We start from the raw sequence: 23,604 nt of genomic DNA on the forward strand, positions 1-23,604 counted from the left end.
CTCCTTCTATCGAGATTGGAATTTCCCTTCCCACGTGGTTAAAGATGCCCTCCAACGCATCTCGTCCACATCCCGCACCTCCGCCCTCAGACCCCATCCCTCCAACCATAACAAGGACAGAACGCCCCTGGTGCTCACCCTCCACTCTATCAACCTCCGCATAAACCAAATCATCCGCCGCCATTTCCGCCACCTCCAAACCGACCCCACCACCAGGATATATTTCCCTCCCCACCCCTCTCCACTTTCCGCAAAGACCATTCCCTCCGTGACTACCTGGTCAGTTCCACGTCCCCGAAAATCCCACCCTCCCTTCCTGGCACCTTCTCTTGCCACTGCAGAAATTGCAAAACCTGCGCCCACACCTCTCCCCTCACCACCATCCAAGGCCCCAAAGGATCCTTCCACATCCAAAGTTTTACCTGCACATCCACCAATATCATTTATTGTATCCGTTGCTCCCGATGCGATCTCCTCTACATTGGGGTGACTGGACACCTCCTAGCGGAGCATATTAGGGAACATCTCTGGTACACCCGCACCAATCAACCCCACCGCCCAGTGACCCTTCATTTCAACTCCCCCTCCCACTCTGCCGAGGACATGCAGGTCCTGGGCTTCCTCCACCACCACTTCCTCACCACCCGACGCCTGGAGGAAGAACGCCTCACCTTCCGCCTTGGAACACTTCAACCCCAGGGCATCAATGTGGACTTCACCAGTTTCCTCATTTCCCCTTCCCCCATCTCACGCCACTTCCATCCTTCCAGCTCAGCCCCGCCCTCATGACCTGTCCTAATGGCCTCTCTCCCTTCCCACCTATCCATTCCACCCTCATCTCTGACCTATCACCCCCATCCCCACCCCCATTCACCCATTGTACTCTTTGCTACCTTCCCCCATCCTCCACTCTGACCAATCACCTTCTTCCCCACCCCATTCACCTATTGTACTCTATGTTACTTTGTCCCCATCCCCACCCCCATCTCATTTATCTCCCCACTTTGCAGGCTCCCGGCCTCTGTTCCTGGTGAAGGGCTTTTGCCCAAAACGTCGATTTCCTGCTCCTCGGATGCTGCCTGACCTGCCGTGCTTTTCCAGCACCACTCTAATCTAGACTCTGGTTTCCAGCATCTGCAGTCCTTGTTTTTATCTTGTTGGAGGAGGAGACTACCGAGATAAGGCATGTTGTAGACACTGAACCAAGTTACAGGGATAGGGATGGTAGTCTGGAATGCAGTACATTTCAAATATGTGGAGGGGCTATTGGAAAGCAAGGAGGTTACAGCGATAGGATCTGTTATTGGAATTAAAGATTATTGAAGACACTGGACCACAAGACATGCCATAGATACACTGTTGCAGAGTAGTGAGTGTTAATATAACATAACTTACATTGGGGTGGTGATTGAGCCTGGGGTGTGTGTGTGTGTACTGTGATCCCCTCCAGCACTGTATCTATGTCATGTTGTGTTAACAGATGTTTGGAGCCCTCTCATTGTTCTTTGCTCTGTGCACTGTGGGTGACCTTACCTCACTACAGGATTTATTGAAGGCTCCAGATCTCCTTTCCCTTTGTCTCTCTCTGGCAGACCAACTGCATTCAATGAGGTATTGGACGATCCACCCAGCAGCTGGGAAGGCTATTGAGTCAGGATTTTCCTGAGTACCTACAGGAGACAGAAAAATAGACAGAATGGGAAATTAAACAGATGCAGTGAGGGTTACATATCGAGGATGGCACTGAGTCCCACAGAGATCTGGAAAATGGAGCGATATTAAGTAATAGTCCCAGATAGTTGGAAGATGTCAGGATAACACAGTCGTGTCGGAAGAATGGGTTTAGCTTCATGATGCCCTGGTATCAGTGCTCAGGGATGAGCACCCAGTGAGCAGGTGAAGTAATGGCGTAGTGGTACTATTGCGAGAGAATGTATCCAAAACCTCAGCTAATATTCAGGGGAGGCAGGATTGAATCCCACCATCTGAAAAGGAGACATTTGAAATCAATAATTTTAAAAATAATAATTAACAATCCACAAATAAGTATGAAACCATTACTGATGTACAACAAATCCAAACACTTGTCCTTTAGAGAAGGACATCTGCCCATTCTCACGTGGTCTGCACGACATCCCCACAGCAAAGGGTTTGCCTCTCAATGACCCTCTGAAATGGCCGAGCAAGTTACTCAGTTCAAAGGCTTGTAGGACTGGGCAATAAAGGCTGGTCAGTCAGAGACTCACACATCCTATTTTAAAAATCCAATAGGATGGTCCCCCTGGAACTGTGCTGGGACCAGTGTCCTGGCCAATCATGTCGGGAGGTTTATGGACAGGGCTTTAAACTGACAGAGAGGATGCAGGGACAGGGTTCAGGTGAAAGAACATTCCAAATCCAAAGAGAAAAGGTGACGCATCGGAACAGCATGGGAATGTGGCTGAAGACAAGCAGAAAGGAACAGGAAGGGACAGAGTTTAACTAAAATTATACATCAGCAAATAGATTTGTGACAGAAAATTGTAGAAGAGAGAATATTATGTTTTTTTTTGAATGGACCACGTTGCTGCAATAAGGTTGATGGATTTGTGACACAGAGGTAAAAGAGATTTAGACACCAGGGTGACATGGATACAGGGTGAACAAAAATATTCAGTGGTTCGTAATCTTGCGCAAACTCAGGCAAAATGGGCAACGCTAACAATAATGGATACCAAAGGCATTACAGAGAAAGCATTTGGCTGCAGATCATGAAGTAGAGTCAGTCTGAATGTAAATTCTGGCTACTACTTGCCAAGGACACAAGCAGCAGAACAGTTTTAACCACCGAAGAGCATTTCATTGCTCATCATTGCATTAAACAGGAACTCATTGGAATTTTTTAACAAAGGCATTGTGATAATTTTGGAAAACCTCAATATTCGTATAATCTGGGACATTCACACGGTCAACATTGATATTGGAAGAAGAGTTCGGTTAAATTTTTTTTCAGTGTTTCTTTGAAAAACACATTGTGCAACTGGCGAGGGACATAACTATCGCAGAGTGATCGTGTAATGAAACTTAGTGAATGAGTAATGTCACCTGCAGAGATCCTTCGGGAAATTGTGATAAAGTGCAGTTTAAAGAAATATAAAGTTTTAAAGTGAGTCACAGAAAGGACAAGCTACTTTAGAAACAAAAATAGCCAATGACATGAGGTTGAGAGGAGAACTGACCAAGGTAAACAGGCTAAACAGTCTGAAATATGTGCCTGTAAATGAACAGTGGAAAACATTTGAAGGGCCAATGCAAAATACTCAACAAAAGGACATTCGATTGAAATAGTAAAAACCTCAGCAAGAAATTCCCACTGATCCCTCACTCATAACAAAAAGAATCATACTAGATTATGAGGCTGAGAAGATCATCAAAAAGTACTTAAAATCCTGAAGTGAGTGAGTGTTTTAGGAGTAAATGTTAATGGATTGCAATGGGTCTGCCCGCAGGAGGGGGGCTGTGGGAAGGGGAACCATGGTCAGGGTTCATTGACACAATAGGAACAGGGAGAGGTGAAGGTACTGGAGGTGGTGAGATTGTTACAGAGAGTGGTCAGGGTGTTACAAAGCCAGGACGGATTGCTGCAGCTGGAGGGGTTTGCAGAGGTACGGAGGGACATCGGTATTTTTATATATTCATTCATGGGATGTGGGTGTCACTGCCTGGAACAACGTTCTTTGACCCCTCTGCTAATTACCCAGAGGGTAGCTCAGAGTCAGCCATATTGCTGTGGGTCTGGAGTCACATGTCGGCCAGACCAGGTTAGAATATTTCATGTCCTTCCCTAAAGGAGGTTTGTGAACCAGATGAGTTCTTCCTCCTGATCAACAATGTTTTAATGGTGGTCCCATCAATGTCTTTTACAGATACAACATGACATCCCAACTCTTACTCTTAATGCTCTCCTGAATGAAGATAACCATCCCAAACGCCTGCTTCACCAGCCTGTCGACCTGTGACACCACTTGCAAAGAACTGTGTGCCTGCATCCCTGGGTCACTGACTGATAACACTACCCAGGGCCCGAACATTAACTGTACAAGTCCCACCCTGGTTTGTATCACCAAAATGGAACACCTCACATTTATCTAATTAAACTCCATCTGCTATTCTTCAACCCACTATCCCAGCAGTACTGTTCATCCTGTTGTATCACAGATAACCTTCTCCACTGTCCACTTTACCACCAATTTCAGTGTCACCCAAAACAATTACTTACCAGGAAACCAATACTCCCATCTAAACCATTTATCCAAATGACAAACAACAGGGGACCCACTTCACCGCTGGTCACATGCCTCTAGTCAGAAAAACAACATGTCTCCCATCACCCTCTGTCTACAACCATCAAGCAAATTTTGTATCCAGTTCACGAGCTCCTCCTGAATGCCATATCCTTTTACACTGATCTGAGCCTATTACCCAGTACCAGACAGAACACAGAACACAGAACAGTTCAGTCCAAGACTCTTCGGCCATGATTTCATGCAAACCTTTTATCCGACTGTAAGATCAAAGTAAACTACATACCCTTCATTTTACTATTATCCATGTGTCTGTCCAAGAGTCTATTGAATGTCCCAGATGTGTCTAATTCTCTATCCTCTTATCCATCCTCCATTCACCTTAAAATTATGCCGCCTTGTAATAGGCATTTATTCCATAGGAGGAAAAGTCTCTGACTATTCACTCACTCTGTGCCTCTTATCATCTTGTTCACCTCCACAAAGTCACCCCTTCTTCACTCCAATGAAAAAAGCCTTAGCTCCCTCAACCTTTCTCCATAAGAAATGCCCTCCATTCCAGGCAGCATCTTCGTAAATCTCCTGTGTACACTCTCTAAAACTTGCACATCCTTCCTGTAAACAGGGGACCAGAACTGAACACAATATTCCAAGTGTGGTCTCACCAGGACGCTATAAAGATGTGATAAAACCTCACGGGTCTTACAGTCAATCCCCTTCTAAGGAAAGCCAACACAACATTTGCCTTTTTAACAACCCTACCAACGTGCGTGGAGATTTTGAGAGATCTATGGACACGGACCCCATGATCTCTCTGTTCCTCCGCACTGCCAAGTATTCTGCCTTTCACCCTGTATTCTGTTTTCAAGTTCAACCTTCCCGAATGAATCACTTCACACTTTTCCAGATTGGACTCTATCTGCCACTTCCAGCCCAGCTCTGCGTCCTGTCAATGTCCCATTGCAACCTACAACAGCCCTCCACATTCCCCACCACTCCACCAACCTTCACGTTATTGGCAAACTTACTGACCCACTCTCCAACATCCACATCCAAGTCATTTACAAAAATCACAGAGAGCAGAGTCCCAGAGCCGATTGTTACAGAACCCCACTGGTTACTGAGCTCCAGGCTCAATACTGTCCATCTGCTGCCACCCTCTGTCTTCTCTGGGCCATCCAATCCTGTGTCCAGAAAGACAGATTTCCCTGTATCCCAGTTTTCCTTCTTTTCTGAATGAGCCATCAACATATTCTGCCATATCCTCAAAGAATTCAATAAGGTTTGTGAGGCATGACCTGACCCCTCACAAACCCATACTGACTGTCTCTAATTTAACTATGGCTTTCCAAGTAGTTATAAATCCTTTCTTTAGAGTCCTCGCCAATAATCTGCACACCACAGACATTCGACCAAATCTGTAATTCCCAGAATTCTACCTCCATAACATGGCTCGGACTTTACAAATCTTCCCTCCTCTGCCATGTTCCCCAGAAGGGCACTGGAGGGTGGTGGGGGTTACAGAGATAGAGAGGAATATCAGGACAGGAGGATTTTGCAGACATTAGGAGGGTTGCAATGCCAAAAGGAGGCTTCAGTAATTGTGAGGTTTCATGGTGATGAAGACATTTGAGGACGGAGGGAGGATTGTAGGGAAATGAGAGATTTCACAGTTTAGGTGTTTTATTAGGGCTGCAAGTGGTTACTGAGTTGGGGAGGGTGTAAGCACTGGTGGTTAGTACATAAACATGTGATTTTTGTTGGAGTGGCAGGAAGAGGATTCAGGAAGCTGGAGAGTATGTGGTCTGAACGACGTTACACAAATGGGAAGAGTTGTCAGGAGTGGAGATGTTTCCAGAGACAGCAATGGTCTGATCTGGAGCAGAGGACCCACATGCAGACACACAGCGAGGGAAGGACATGCAAACACACACACACACACACACACACACACAGTGAGGGGGATACATGCAGACACACAGTGAGGGAGGGACACACACACGCAAATCGAGAGAGAGGACTCACACAGCGAGGAAGGGACACACAGAGTGAGGAAGACACACATACACACACAGCGAGGGAGTGACACGCACAGACACGCAGAGCGAGGGAGGGACACGTAAACACACACAGCGAGGAAGACACACACACACGCACACACACACACACACACACACACAGAGCAAGGGAGGGACACGCACAGACACGCAGCGAAGGGACACACACAGCGAGGGAGGGACATGCACACACACAGCGAGAGGGAGGGCATGTACACACAAATTGAGAGGGGGCACACAAATGCAAAGCGAGGGAGGGACACACACAAATACACACAGCGAGGGAGGGATACACACGCAAAGCGAAGGAGGGACATGCAAACACACAGTGAGGGGAATACAGGCAGACACTCAGCAAGGGAGGGACACACACACACACACACACACACACACACACACACACAGCAAGGGACGGGGACACACACACACTCAAAGCAAAGGAGGGACACACACACACACACAAACACAGAGCAAGGGAGAGATGCACACACACAGCGAGGGAGGGACAAACACACACACTTATGGTGAGGGGAATACACGCAGACACACAGTGAGGGAGGGACACGCACATACACTGCAAGGGAGGGACAAGCACAGACATGTCGAGGGGGAGGGCATGTGCACAGAAATTGAGAGGGGGCACGCACACACAGCGAGAGAGGACACACACAGACACGGCAAGGGTGGGACACACGTACACAGCAAGCTGGTCACACACTCACACACAGCGAGGGAGGGACACACCCACACCCACACCCACACACACACACACACACACACACACACACACACGGAGGGAAGGACATGCACACACACAGTGAGGGAGGGATGAACACAAACACACAGCGCAAGAGAAATTGAGAGGGGGCACACAAACACAGCGAGAGGGGACACGCACAGACATGGCGAGGGAGGGACACATGCACACAGCAAGGGGGGACAGGCACACACACACACACACACACACACACACACACACTCACAGAGCAAGGGAGTGACACGTGCACACACAGCAAGAGGCGCACACACACATGCACAAAGCAAGGGAGGGACACGCACACATACACACACATACAGTGAGGGAAGGACACTCACATACACTGTGAAAGGGTCACACATACTTACAGCAAGAGGGGACACGTACACACAGCGAGGGATGGACACGCCCATGCTCAAGCACACAAACACAGACACACAGTGAGAGAAGGACACGCACACACATAGCCAGTGAGGGACATGGACACACACAAACACACGCACACAGAGCAAGAGAGGGACACGTGCACACACATGCACACACAGCGAGGGAGGGCCACACACACACACAGAGCAAGGGAGTAGCTCACAACACACAGCGAGGGAGGGAGGGACACACACACACACACAGCGAGGGAGCGGCACGCGCATGAGGAAGCAAACAAACACAGACACACACAGCGAGAGAGGGACACGCATACACACACACACAGTCAGGGAGGGACATGCATACACAGCGAGGAAGGAACACACACAGAAAGCAAGAGAGGGACATGCGCACACAAAGCCAGTGGGGAGACACATGCTCACACACCAAGACGGGGGGGGGGGGGTGCGGGGGGGAGACACACACACACACACACACACACACACACACACACAGAGCAAGGGGGAAGCTCTCACAAACACAGCGAGGGAGGGACACACCCACACAAACACACACCCACACACACAGTGAGGAGGGACACGCACACACACACACACACACACACACACACACACACACACACAGAGCAAGGGAGGGACACGCACACACACAGCAAGGGGGGATGCGCACACACCCACCAAGGGGGGAACACACACACACAGTGAGGGAGAGACACACACATGCACAACAAGGAAGGGACACACCCACAGAGAGGGAGGGACACGCAGCGAAGGGACACACACACAGACACAGCAAGGGAAGGACATGCACACACAGTGAGGGAAGGACACGCTGAGACACGCAGCGAGGGAGGGAGCATGGACACACACAGCGTGGGAGGGACACACAGCGAGGGAGCGACACATACACACAGCGAGGGAGGGACACACACACACATGTCGAGGGGGAGGGCATGTGCACAGAAATTGAGAGGGGGCACACACACACACAGCAGGAGAGGACACACACAGACACGGCAAGGGTGGGACACACGCACAAAGCAAGGTGGTCACGGACTCACACACACAAGGGATGGTCACACGGACACACAAAGCGAGGGAGGGTCACGCACACATACATGCCCACACAGAAACACAGAGCAAGAGAGGGACATGCACACACGCAAACACAAACACAAGGGACGGATACACACACGCAAAGCGAAGGAGGGACACGCACACATAAACAAACACAGCAAGGGAGGGACATGCACAAGCACACACACACACAAGGGACGGACACAAGCAAAGTGAGGAAGTAACACGCACACATACACACACACACAAACACAGAGCAAGGGAGTGACACGTGCACACACCGCGAGCGTGGGATACACACAGCGAGTGAGCAACACGCAAACACACAGAGTGAGGGGGTTACCCACAGTCGCACACACACACACACACAGCGAAGGAGGGACACGCACAGATACATACACACAAACACAGAGCAAGAGAGGGATATGCACACGCACAGCGAGGGAGGGACACACACACACACACACACACACACACAGACACAGCGAGCGAGAGAGAAACATACACACAATGCGATGGAGTGACACACACTCAAACAGCGAGTGAGGGACACGCAGTGAAGCGGGGGACACACAAACAAACAGCAAGGAAGGGACACACACACACACACAGCGAGTGAGGGACTTGCTGAGACACACAGCGAGGGAGGGATGCGAGCACACACAGCGAAGGAGGGACACACACACACAGCAAGAGGGACACACACACACAGAGCAAGGGTGGAACCTCACACACACACAGTGAGGGAGGGACATGCACACAAGGACAGCAAGCGGGACACACACACACAGAGCGAGGGAGGGACACACACACACACACACACACACACACACACACACCCCGACAGCGAGGGAGCGACACGTGCATGAGAAAGCACAAAAACACAGACAGACACAGCAAGAGAGGGACACACACACACACACACAGCGAGGGAGGGACACACACACAGCGAGGGAGGGACACACACACAAACACACACACACACACACACACACACACACACACACACAAACACACAGATCTAGGGAGGGACACGCACATACAATGGGGGAGCGACATGCACATGAGGAAGCACACAACCACAGACATATACAGCGAGAGGGACACACACACACACACACACAGCAAAAGGGACACAAACTCGCAGCGAGGGAAGGACACACACAAACACACACTCGCAGCGAGGGAGGGACACACACCCACACACACTCGCAGCGAGGGAGGGACACACACCCACACACACACACACACACTCACTCACTCACAGCGAGGGAGGGACACACACGAGGGAGGGACACACACAGCAAGAGACACATGCGCGCACACACACTCACACAGCAAGGGAGGGACACACAGACGCATACTGAGTGAGTGATACGCATACACACACATACAAAGCGAGGGGAGGACGCCCTCACACACAGCAAGAGGGGCACACGCACACACACACACACACACACACACACACACACACACACAGCGAGGATGGGACACGCACACACACAGCGAGGTTGAGACACGCAGACACAGCGAGGGTGGGACATGTGCTCAAAAAGCGAGAGGGGACACACACAAAGTGAGGGAGGGAGACACGCAGACATACGCACAAACACACACACACACACAGTGAGGGAGGGACATGCTCACACACACCGTGAGGGAGGGACAAACACACACAGTGAGGAGAGTTACACACACACACAGCGAGGGAAGGGGACACACAAGCATACACACACACACAAACACAGAACAATGGAGGGACACATGCACACACAGTGATGTGTCTCCTCGGACGTGTAATCGTCCAGCTCTCACTCCAGTCTGCTCCCTCACAGGGTCACCATCTCTGTGACTCCCAGGTACAACTAGGCCTCGATCCTCAGTGCGGATTTATATTCTCCCAGGTGTGAGTCAGCCTCATGCTCCTGCTCCAAGTTGCTCCCTCACACGGTCACTCCCTCTGTGACTCGGTGCTGATTTCGAGCCTCCTGCTCTGCTTTTTATCCAAATCCAAGTCCCAGTCGGCCTTGACCCTCGCTGCTGATTTATAGTCTCCCGCTTTGTGCTGCTCTCTCTCAGGTTCTCTCCCCTTGTGACTCCCAGGTAATGGGAGGCCTCAAGCCTCAGCTGAGATTTATAACATCCCATTCCCCACTGCTCTCTTACAGGATCGCCGTTGTGTCTGGAAGACAGTGGGGAAGAGGAGGATTAGACAGAGCAGAAGGTGTTACAGTGATTGAGGGAGCTGGAGGGGATGGAACAGGTTATCTGGGGAGCGAGGCAGACCTGCAGGAACTAAAGAACGTTACTGGAAGATACAGAGAGTGTTGCAGACACTGAAGAAGGCAAAGAAATAGAGAGATGGTGGATTGTTCATGATGGAGCTTTGTAGAGTCTAAAGGGCTTCAAAGTTTGAGAGAAGATTTGTAGCTCGGGTGCTCATTGTTGTGGTTCTGTTCACCGAGTTGGGAATTTGTGTTGCAGACGTTTCGTCCCCTGTCTAGGTGACATCCTCAGTGCTTGGGAGCCTCCTGTGAAGCGCTTCTGTGCTGTTTCCTCCGGCATTTATAGTGATTTGTATCTGAAGCTTCCGATTGTCAGTTCCAGCTGTCCGCTGCAGTGGTCGGTATATTGGGTCCAGGTCGATGTGCTTATTGATTGAAACTGTGGATGAATGCCATGCCTCTAGAAATTCCCTGGCTGTTCTCTGTTTGGCTTGTCCTATGATAGTAGTGTTGTCCCAGTCGAACTCACGTTGCTTGTCATCTGCGTGTGTGGCTACTAAGGATAGCTGGTCGTGTCGTTTCGTGGCTAGTTGGTGTTTGTGGAAGCGGTTCGTTAGCTGTCTTCCTGTTTGTCCTATGTCGTGTTTTGTGCAGTCCTTGCATGGGATTTTGTACACTACGTTGGTTTTGCTCATGTTGGGTATCGGGTCCTTCATTCTGGTGAGTTGTTGTCTGAGAGTGGCTGTTGGATTGTGTGCTGTTATGAGTCCTAGTGGTCGCAGTAGTCTGGCTGTCAGTTCCGAAATGTTCCTGATGTATGGTAGTGTGGATAGTCCTTTGGGTCGTGGCATGTCTTCATTCCATTGTCTTTCCCTGAGGCATCTGTGGATGAAATTGTGTGGAGTTTGACCCCACCCCGCAGCTCACCAATAGGATAAACAACACACTGAGAAACCTACAAAAAAAAACGGACAGATAACCAGGTTTGACCTACAAAGAATGAAAACTGAAAGCAACAACATCCTCAGATTCTATGGACTACCTAAAGTGCACAATCCAGACATCCCACTCAGACCCATAGTATCACGACCAACATAGTATCCTATCAACAAAGACGGCATACTCAAACTCCTGGACCTGTGCCTTACAACATACTTCACATTCAACAACCAAATATACGAACAAATCAACAGCACACCCATGGGCTCACCGATCTCTGGACTCATAGCAGAAGCGGTAATGCAAAGATTAGAACAAACAGTCTTACCGCAAATTCAACCCAAACTCTGGGTCAGATATGTAGATGATACCTTTGTAATCATTAAAAACACAGAAATAGAGAACACACACCAGATCATCAATGCCACACTCACAGGAATCCGATTCAGGAGAGAGGAAGAAAAGGACAACCAACTCCCATTCCTAGATGTGATGGTACAGATAACACCGAATGGAGAATTGACCACAAACGTATCCAGGAAAGCCACACACACAGATCAAGTCCTGAACTCCGAAAACAACCACCCCAACACACACAAAAGAAGTTGCATTAAGACACTGTTCAAAAGGGCCACAACACACTGCAGTACACCAGAACTGCAAAAAGAGGAAGAAGAACACCTATACAATGTATTCGCCAAAAACGGATACCCCCACAATTTCATTAGGGATTGTCTGTATGGATTTGCTAGACGACTGTCCTCTGATATTGATGAGGGCAGTGCAGATGATGTGGTTTATATGGAGTTCATTAAGGTCTTTGACAAGGTCCCACATGGAAGGCTGGTCCAAAAGGGAAGATCCCATGGGATCCAAGTTAAGTTGGTAAATTGGGTCCACAATTGGTGGAGGGTTGGTTTTGTGATTGAAAGCCTTTGCCCAGCGGGTGTACCACAGGGATCTGTGCAGGAGCCATTGCTGTTCATTATGGACATTAATCACTCAGATGTGAAAACAGAAGGTAACATTAGTAGGTTTGCAGCTAACATGAAAGGTGAGGGCGTTGTCCACAGTGAGGGGGATGGTCTCAGGCTGCAGTCTGATATCGATCAGATGATAAACTGAGCAGAGTAATGGGAGACAGAGTTTACTTCTGATCACAGTGAGGTAATGCACTGAGAGAAGTCTAATAAACAAGTGATATACATCATGAATGGTAGGTCTTCCTGGAGTACTGAGGAATACAGGGACCTTGGTGGGTAAGTCCCTGGATGTCTGAAGGTGTCAGCACAGGTAGACAGGGTGGGGAATACACTTGAACTGGGAGCAGGAGGGGCCCCACATCCTGGTGGGGAACGTTGCTGGAGCTGCTCGAGAGGATTTAAACTTGTCTGGCAGGGCTGCGTGACTCCAAAGAGTCGTAAGGTCAGAAAGAAAGTTGAGGTTGGTACAAATGTTCAAGAAAGCAATATAAGTAGACAAGGCAGGCAAGAACATAGCAGACAATGAGGGAAAACTGGTGGATTAAACTGCAGTTATTTCAATGCAAAGGGCCAGACAGATAAGGCAGATGAACCCAGAGCATGGATGGGAACATGAGATTGGGATCCCATAGATATTACAGAAACACAGCTGAGGGAGCAACAGGAGCACCTCAATGTTCCGGAGACAGATACTACAGGAAGGATAGAACAGGAGGCAAAACAGGAGGAGAGCTGGTGGGTTTGATTGGGGGAAACATCCCAGCAGTACCTCGAGGGAGGATTCATGTAGGATCGCCCAGTTAAACGATATTAGTGGAACTGAGAAATAAAAATTGGTCATTAGTTTTCTACGGTCGGACTACAGCGATAGGCAATGGGAGATGGAGGAGCAAATATGTCAGGAGATTTCAGATATCTCTTAGAATAATAAGGTTGTAATGATAGGGGATCTTAACCGTTCCAAACCTGGACTGGGATTGCTACTAAGTTAAGCATTTGGAGAGAAGGGATTTGTTAAGTTTGTTCTGAAAACTCCCAGTCATTATGTAAGTGGCCCAACTGGAGAATGGGGCTAAACCTGACCTCCCCTTGGGAAACAAGGTAGGGAACGGAACTGAGGTGTTCGTGGGGGAGCACTTTGGAAAGTTACCACAATTGTATTAGTATGAAAATAGCGATGGAAAAGGACAGGCCTGGTCCACAAGTTAAAGTTATTCAATGGAGCAAGATAGTATTAGACATTAATTTTTAAAGTAGATCTGGGGAGGCTATTTGTAGATAAAGGGAAATCTGGCAAGTAGGAATATTTTAAAACCGAGATAAAAGGAGAGTTCAGCGCCAGCGTGTTCCTGTTAGTGTGCAGCTCAATGCTGACTGAATTAGGAAACACTGGCTGAGATTCAAGGCTGTGGTCAAAAAAAAAGGGGTCACATGTCAGATATAACTGGCTGACTCAAGGGAATTCCTTCAGGACAATCGGGGCTGTAGGAATACACTTAGGATGGAAATCAGGAATGTAAAAAGGGGACACGAGATCGCTTTGGCAGAGAAAGTTAAGGAGAATCGAAAGAGACTCTACAAGTGTATTTAGAGAAAAGAAGAGCTCGGGACAAACCCGGTCTCCTTAATGATCAATGAAGGCAACAATGTATGAAACTACAAGATCCAAAACAAATATTTCACTTTGGAACTTACTGTGGATAAAGACTGGGGCGCTCTGGGAACTAAACAGTGTTTGGCCTGACCACTATTGGAATACTGTGTGCAATTCTGGTCTCAATGCCATCGGAAGGATGTCGTGAAACATGAAAGGGTTCAGAAGAAATGACCAAAGATGTTGCCAGGGTTGGAGGGTTTGTACTTCAGGGAAAAGCCTGAATAGGCTGGGGCTGTTTTCAGTTGAACATGGGAGGCTGAGGAGTTAACCGATAAAAGGTGTTTAAAATCATGATGGTCATCGACAGAGTCAATAGACAAGGTCATTTCCCCAGGCGAGGGAAACTTTTCAAAGTGGTCTAAAGGACAACTGGCTCCCGCAGAGTGGATGGAATAAGCTGCCAGAGCAAATAGTGGAGGCTGATAGAAATACATTTAAAAGGCATGTGGATGGGTGTATGAATAGCAAAGGGTTCAGAGGGATATTGGCAAAATTGTGGCAAATGTGACTAGAAACGTCATGCAGGAGTTGGTCTGAAGGGCCTGTTTCTGTGCTGTACATCTCTATGACTCAATGTCTTGAAATGAGTTCCAATTATAGAAAAGGAGGTGCTGGAGGTTTTAAAATACAAAGGTAGATAAATCCTCAGGACCTGATCAAATGGATCTCAAGATATTGTGGGAAGCTGGTGAAGAAATTGTAGGGCCTCCAACAGAGATATTTGTCCCATAGAGAGCTGCATGTGATAGGCTGATATTGTGGACAGTGAAGAAGGTTTTCTGAGATTACAAAAGGATCCTGATGAAATGTGTCAAAGGCTGAAAAACGGTAGATAGAGCTCAATCTGAATAAATGTGAGGTAATGCATTTGGAACAACAAACACGGGCAGGGCTTATACAATTAATGGCAAGACCTTCGGTAGTGTTGTAGAACAGAGGGACCTCAGGGTTCAGCGACATAATTCTTTGAAGTTTGCAACATGGAGAGACAGGATAGTTTTAAAAAAGGTGCTGGCCTCACTTGCTTTCATTGCTCAGTCCTTTGGATATAGGAGTTGGGAAGTCGCATTGAGATTATACAGGCCATTGGTGAGTCCTCTTCTGGAATACAGTGTCCAGTTCTGGTCGCCCAGTTATAGGAAGGATGTTATTCAGCTGGAAAGGGTTGGGAGGAGATTTACTGGGATGTGGCTGGGTACGAAAGGCTTCAGTATAAAGAAAGGCTGAATGGGTTGGTATTTTTCACTGAAACCTCAATGGTGACAGATGACCTCATAGAAGTTTATAAAATAATGAGGGGGATAGATAGAGTTAATGGGAGTTGTCTTTTCCCATGGACAGGGGAGTTTCAAGACTAGGAGCTACATTTTTAAGTGTAAGAGGAGAGACGTTTAATAAAAAAGACATGAGGGGCACATTGTTACACAGAGGGTGGGTTGTGTGTGGAATGAACTTCGTAAGGAAGGGGTGAACATGGGGACAATTACAATGTTTAAAAGACATTTGGATTAGTACAGGAATAGGAAAGGTTTGAAGGGATATGATCCAGGAACAGGCAGGTGGGAGGAGATCAGTTTTAGAGTATGGTTAGCGTTAACCGAACAGTGCGGTATGACTTTGACTATGATTATAATGTTGTGTCATTAATTAAGAAAGGCTGCAAGAGGAAGCCAGGGAACTGCAGACTGATGAGCGAGACATCAGGATGGGTCAGTTATTGGAGGTCATTCTGAGAGGTAGGCCTTACATTGATTTGGAAAGACAAGGCCTGATTACGGACAGCCAGCACGGCTTTGTGCGTGGGAAAACATGTCCCACAAACTTGACTGGAGTTTGTTCATGATGAGACCAAGGAGATAGACGAAGGCAGAGCAACAGACGTTGTTTCTGGCTTCCACAAACCCTTGTTCAGGGTGTAGCATGATACATTGGTCAGTAAGGGTAGATCACAAGGGATCTAGAGCTAGCCAACTGGATACAAAATGGGATGACAGTGGGAGACAGAGGGTGGTGGGAGAGGGTTGTTGTTCAGACTGGAGGCCTCTGACCAGCAGTGTGCTGTAAGGATTGGTGCTGGGACCACTGTTGTGCACCATTTACATAAACAATCTGAGTGAAAATATAGGAGTCCCTGTTAGTACGTTTATGGATACCAAGATTAGTGGAAGAGTGGGCAGGGAATATAGTTATCGAAGGGGATGGTAATCAACTGGGCCAGTGGGCCACGGAATGAAAGATGGAGTTTAATTCAGGTGTTGGATTTAGATCAGACAAACCAGGGAGGACTAACACAGGTAATGATTGGGCCCTGGACAGTGTTGTAGAAAGGAGAGAGACCAAGGAGTGCAGTTACCTTGTTTCTTGGAAGTGGCATTAGTGGTGGACAGGGCGGGGAAAGCAGCATTTGGGACACTTGCCATCAGTGGCCAGAGCGTTGAGTACGTAAGTTGGAGATATTTGTAACATTGTCGTCAATATTTCTCCTAGGCAGAGGAGGCCACGGAGTGACCTTATAAAGGTTTATGAAACCATGGAGGGCCTAAGTAAGGTGAATTGCCAAAGGGTAGGTGAGTCCAAAGCTAGAGGCATAAACGTGAGGTGACAAAGCAAGTATTTAAAGAGGGAGCTGAGGGGTAACATTATCCACAGAGGACGGTGCATAGACGGAATGGACAGCCAGAGGAAATGGTAAAAACAAGTACAATTACAACATGGAAAAGACACTCGGGCGGGTTCATGGAGAGGAGAAGGTTTGAAGGGATATGAGCCAAACACAGGCAAACGTGACTCATTTCATTCAGGAAACCGCAAACAAAGATTCATGCAGCACAGAAACAGACCCTATGTCTCCAGTTATTGGAGGAGGTGACTATCGAGACAAGGCATGTTGGAGAGACTGAAGCAAGTTACAGCGATACGGATGGTCATCTGGACTGGAGGTTTCAAATATGTGAAATAATTGGTGAGAGGGGAGGGGATGACAGAGATAGGAACGGTTATAGGAGTTAGAATGATTGAAGACACTGGTCCTCAATACAAGCCATAGATACAGTGTTGGAGAGGGAATAGGGAACAGAAAGATCCCAGGCAGCATTACCACTCTCTCGTGGGAGGCCTGCTTTCCCCTTAGTTGTTCTGATGCTCCCTAAGAAAGCACATGCCTGGACTGATAACTGGGAACTCCCGATGCTGTCTCATTACAACAAAACTTGCAGCAGGCGTGGTGATTGAGCCTGGGGTGTGTCTGTACTGTGCTCCCCCTCCAGCACTTTCTCTATGTCATGTCTTGTTAGCTGATGTTTGGATCCCCGTTATTACTTTCTGCTCGGTGCACTGGAATGATCTTACCTGGCAGCAGGATTTATTGAAGACTCCCGACCTCCCTGACTTTGTCTTTCTGGCTGACCAACCATCGTCCCAACCAGCAGTTGGCAAATCTATTGAGTCAGGAACACCATGAGTACCTGTAGAAGACACAGAAATAGGCAGAATGGGCAATTAGACGAATGCTTTGAGGGTTACACATATAGAATGGCACTGAGCCCACAGAGATCTGGAAAATCCCAGTCTCCATTCCTGACCTGTGCTGCCTCATCTCTCTGGAGTGGAGAATTCTGTTGGCTCAGGATGTGGAGTAGCTTCAAAACTGAGAGACACTGACAGAGGCAGCAATTAGACCCACACAAGTGAGGGATACCACATGGAGAGATACCGAGTCACATCACCAGAGAGCCGGGTCAAACGATTGTGCAGGAAGAAAGAGTTTTGATTCATGCTGCACTGGGATATACAAACTGTAAGCAGGCGAAGTGATGGCCTAGTGGCTTTATTGTGTGACAATATATCCAGAAACTCAGCAAGTGTTCTCTGGACACAGGTTCAAATCCCACCATTGCAAATGATTGAATGTGAAGTAAATGCTTCAAAAACGATGTAATTAAAAACCTGTAAGTGAGTATTAAACAATTGCAGATGTTAAGAAACATCCATCGGGTGCATTCCTGTCATTAGTGAAATAATCTAAGATGGGACAGGGATATCACAGGATTAATGAACACTCGGTCTTCAACTTTTGCAGGTCACAGGATTGTTCCAACATAGAATTGACAATCCTCAGGCTACATGATTATTCACACACAGAATTGACCAGCCTACGGTCACAGGATTAATGAACATACTGTTTTGATCATTTTCAGGTCACAGGATTATTCCCACACAGTATTGACCATCCTCAAGAAACAGGAACGTTTACACAAAAGTATCTCCATCTTCAGGCCATGGATCATTCACACTCAGTATTGACAATCCTTAAGCCACAGGATTTTTCCTACACGGTATTGACCATCCACAGGAAACAGGATTATTCACATACGGTATTGAACGACCTCAGGCAACACGATTGTTCACTCACAGTATTGACCATCTGCAGGCCAAGGGTTATACACACACAGTACTGATAATTCACAGCCCATAGCATTATTGACTGCCCTCAGGTCACATTATTATTCACGCACAGTATTGAACATCCTCCGTCCACAGGATTACTCACACACAGTATTGATCATCCTCAGATCAAGAGTTATTCACACACAGTATTGACCATTCACAGGCCAGAGGATTATTCACACAGTATTGACCACCCTAAGGCCATAAGATCATTCACACACTGTATTGACCAACCTCAGGCCACAGGAATATACACACACAATATTCAATATTCTCAGCCAACAGGATTATTCCCACACAGTATTGACCAGCCTACGGCCACAGGGTTAATGAACACACTGTCTTGACCATTTACAGGTCACAGGATTATTCCCACACAGTATTGACCATCCTCAGGCAATGGATTATTCCCACACAGTATTGACAACCCTCAAGCCACAGGATTATTCCTACACAGTATTGAACATCCTCAGGCCACACAAGTACTCACACACAATATTCAACATTCTCAGCGGACAGGATTATTCCCACATAGCATTGACTTGCATACAGACACAGGATTAATGAACAAAATGTCTTGACCATTTGCAGGTCACAGGATTATTCCCACACAGTATTTACCATTCTCAGGCCACAGGATTATTCACACACAGTATTGACCATTCTCAGGCAAAGATTATTCACACACAGTATTGATGATTCACAGATCACAGAATTATTCACACCCAGTATTGACCATTCTCAAACCACAGGATTATTCACACACAGTATTGCCCATCCACAGGACACAGTATTATTTGCAATCAGTATTGACCATGCACAGGCCAGAGATTATTAACACATAGTATTGACCATCCATAGCCCACAGGTTTATGATCACACAGCATTGAACATTCACTGGCCATATTATTATTCACACACAGTATTGTCCATCCTTCGCCAAAGGACTATTCAGACACAGTCTTGACAATTCACAGGCCACAGGATTATTCACACAGTGTATTTACCATCCTCAGGCCACAGGATTATTCATACAGTGTATTTGCCATTCACAGTTCAAAGGATTATTCATATACAGTATTGACCATTCTTTGGCCAAGGGTTATTCACACACAGTATTGATAATTCTCAGGCCACAGGATCATTCACACTGTGTATTGACAATCCTCCGTCCACAGGATTACTCTGACACAGTATTGACCGTTCACAGTTCACAGCATTTTTCAACACAGTATTGACCATCCTCAGACCACACGAGTTTTCACACACATCATTGATTATCTTCAGGCCACAGGATTACTTCCACACAGAATTGACCATCCACAGGCCACTGGATTATTAACAAACAGTATTGACCATCCACAGGCCACATTATCATTCACACACAGTATTGACAATCATTAGGCAAATGGTTAATCACACACAGTATTGAGCATTCACAGTGCACAGGGATATTCACACACTATATAGACCATCCTCAGTCCACAGGATTACTCACACGCAGTATGGATCATCCTAAAACCATAGGATTCTTCACACACGGTATTGACCATTGACAGTCCACAACATTACTCATACACAGCATTGACCATTCACAGGCTAGAGGATTATTAACACACAGTATTCTACATCCTGAGGCCTCAGGATTATTCAAACACAGTACTGAGGATGGTCAGTCGACAGGATTACTCACGCACAGTACTGATGATTCAGAGGCCAGAGCATTATGCACACATGGTATTGACCATTCACTGTCCAAAGGATTATTCACACACAATATTGACCGTCCTCTGTCCACAGGATTTTTCACACACAGATTATGACCACACTCAGGCCACAGAACTATTCACACAAAGTATTGATAATCCTTAGGCCACAGGATCATTCGCACACTGTCTTGCCCAACCACAGGCCACAGAATTATTCACACACAATATTCAACATTCTCAGCCAACAGGATTATTCACACACAGCATTGACTAGCTTATGGCCACAGGATGAATGAACACACTGTCTTGACCATTTACAGGTCAGAGGATTATTCCCACGCAGTATTGACCATTCTCAGGCCATAGGATTATTCGCAAACAGTATTAAACATCCACGGAGCACAGGATTATTCCCACACAGTATTTTCCATTCTCAGGCCACTGGATTATTCCCACCCTGTTTTGACCATCCTCTTGCAACAGGACTTTTCACACACAGTATTGAACATCCTCAGGCCACAGGATTATTCACACACATTATTGACCTTTCTCAGCCCAGAGGATTATGCACACACTGTATCCAACATCCTCAAGCCACAGGATTATTCTGACACACTACTGTCCATGCTCAGGCCACAGGATCATTCACACATAGTATTGATCATACTCAGGCCAAGGTATAGTCACACACAGTAATGACCATTCACATGCCAGAGTATTATTCACACACAGTATTGACCAACCTCAGGCCACAGGAGTATTCACACACAATATTCAATATTCTCAGCCCAGGATTATTCACAAAGTATAGACCAGCCTACGGCCACAGGATTAATGCACACACTGTCTTGATCATTAACAGGTCACAGGATTATTACCACGCAGTTTTATCCATCCTCAGGCCACAGGGGTATTCACAAAGTATTGAACATCATCAGGTCACATTATTATTCACGCACAGTATTGAACATCCTCCGTCCACAGGATTACTCACACACAGTATTGATCATCCTCAGGTCAAGGGTTATTCACACACAGTATTGACCATTCAAAGGCCACAGGATTACCATACACTATATTGATCATGATCAGGCCACAGTATCATTCACACACTTTATTGACAAACCTCAGGCCACAGGAGTATATACACAAAATATTCAATATTCTCAGCCAGCAGGATTATTCACACAGAGTATTGACTAGCATATGGACACAGGATTAACGAAAACACTGTCTTGACCATTCACAGGGCACATGATTATTCCCACACAGTATTGACTATCCTCAAGCCACGGGATTGTTCACACACAGTATTGACCATTGTCAGGCCATAGGATTATTCATACCTGTGAAGACCATCTTCCGGCCACAGGATTGTTCCCACACAGTATTGTCCAACCTTAGGACACAGGATTATTCGCACACTTTATTGACCATTCTCAGGCAACAATATTTTTCACACTCTGTATTCACCATCCTCAGGCCGGAGGATTATTCAACACAGTATTGATCATCATCTGGCCACAGAACTATTTACACAGTGTTGGCAGTACACAGATCACAGGATTACTCATACAGTATTCACAATCCTCAATCCACTGGATTATTCTCACACAGTATTGACTTCTTAGGCCAAAAGGTTATTCCAACACAGTATTGGCCATTCTCAATCCACATGATTATTCGCACACAGCATTGACTACCCTCAGGCCACTGGATTATTAACACACAATATTGACCATCCACGGCTCACAGGATGATTATCACACAGTATTGACAATCCACAGTCCACATTATTATTCACACACAGTATTGCCCATCCTTATGCAAAGACTTATTTACACAGTATTTACGATTCACAGGCCACAGGATTAGTGATACACAGTATTGACTGGCCTCAGTCCACAGGATTATTCACACATGGTATTGAGCATACACACAGTACTGAACATTCACAGCGCACAGGATTATTCACACAATGCACTGACCATGCACAGTCCAAAGGATTATTCCCACACAGTATCAACCATCCTCCGTCCACAAGATTGCTCATACACAGTATATACCATCCTAAAACCATAGGATTATTCACACAGAGTAATGACCATTCACAGTCCACAGCAATATGCACACACACCATTGACCATTCATGGGGCACAGGATTATTCACACCCAGTATTGAACAACCTCAGGCAACAGGATTAATTACATACAGTTCTGACCATCCTCAGGCCACAGGATTGTTCACACATAGTATTGACTATCCTCAGGCCAAGAGTATTGTTTTTTTTTTACACACTGTATTACCATTCACACTGCAGAGGATTATTCACACACAGAATTGACCATCCTCATACCACAGGATCATTCATTCACTATACTGACCAACCTCCGGCTACAGGAGTCTTCACACACAGTATTCAACATTCTCAACCAACAGGATTATTCCCACACAGTATTGACCAGCCTATGGCTACAGCATTAATGAACATGCTGTATTGACCATTTACAGGTCACAGGATTTTACACACACAGTATTGACCATCCTCAATCCACAGGATTGTTCACACACAGTATTGACAAACCTCAGACCACAGGATTATACACACACAGTATTAAACATCCTCAGGCCACAGGAGTATACGCACACATTATTGACCAGCCTCAGGCCTCAAGATTAATCACACACAGTATTAAACAATCCCAGGCCAGAATATTATTCACACACAGTACTGACTATCCACAGAACACAGGATTATTCCTACACAGTATTGCCCATCTCAGGCCAAAGGATTTTTCACACACATTATTGATCATCCTCAGGCCACAGGATTATTTTTAAACAGTACACAGGCCACAGGATTACTCACACACAGTCTTAACCATTCACAGGCCAAAGTGTTATTCCTACACAGTATTGATCATCCTCAGGCCACAGGATTATTCACACACAGTGTTGACAATTCACAGGCCACTGTCTTATTCACACACAGTATTGGTCATCCTCAGACCAAAGGCTTATTTACAAACAATATTAACCATGCACAGGCCACAGGATTACTCACACATAGTATTGACCATTCAC

The 23,604-nt window shown here is 46.7% G+C and overlaps 1 long non-coding RNA gene across 1 annotated transcript in view; it reads left to right on the forward strand.

The window, feature by feature from the left end:
* The window catches only part of LOC140478559 (uncharacterized), a 728,439-nt gene that overhangs the window by 687,012 nt on the left and 17,823 nt on the right, over positions 1 to 23,604 (forward strand). The gene's annotated exons all lie outside the window — the stretch shown is intronic.

Source organism: Chiloscyllium punctatum, chromosome 6 (assembly GCF_047496795.1).
Source record: "Chiloscyllium punctatum isolate Juve2018m chromosome 6, sChiPun1.3, whole genome shotgun sequence".
NCBI lineage: Eukaryota > Metazoa > Chordata > Chondrichthyes > Orectolobiformes > Hemiscylliidae > Chiloscyllium > Chiloscyllium punctatum.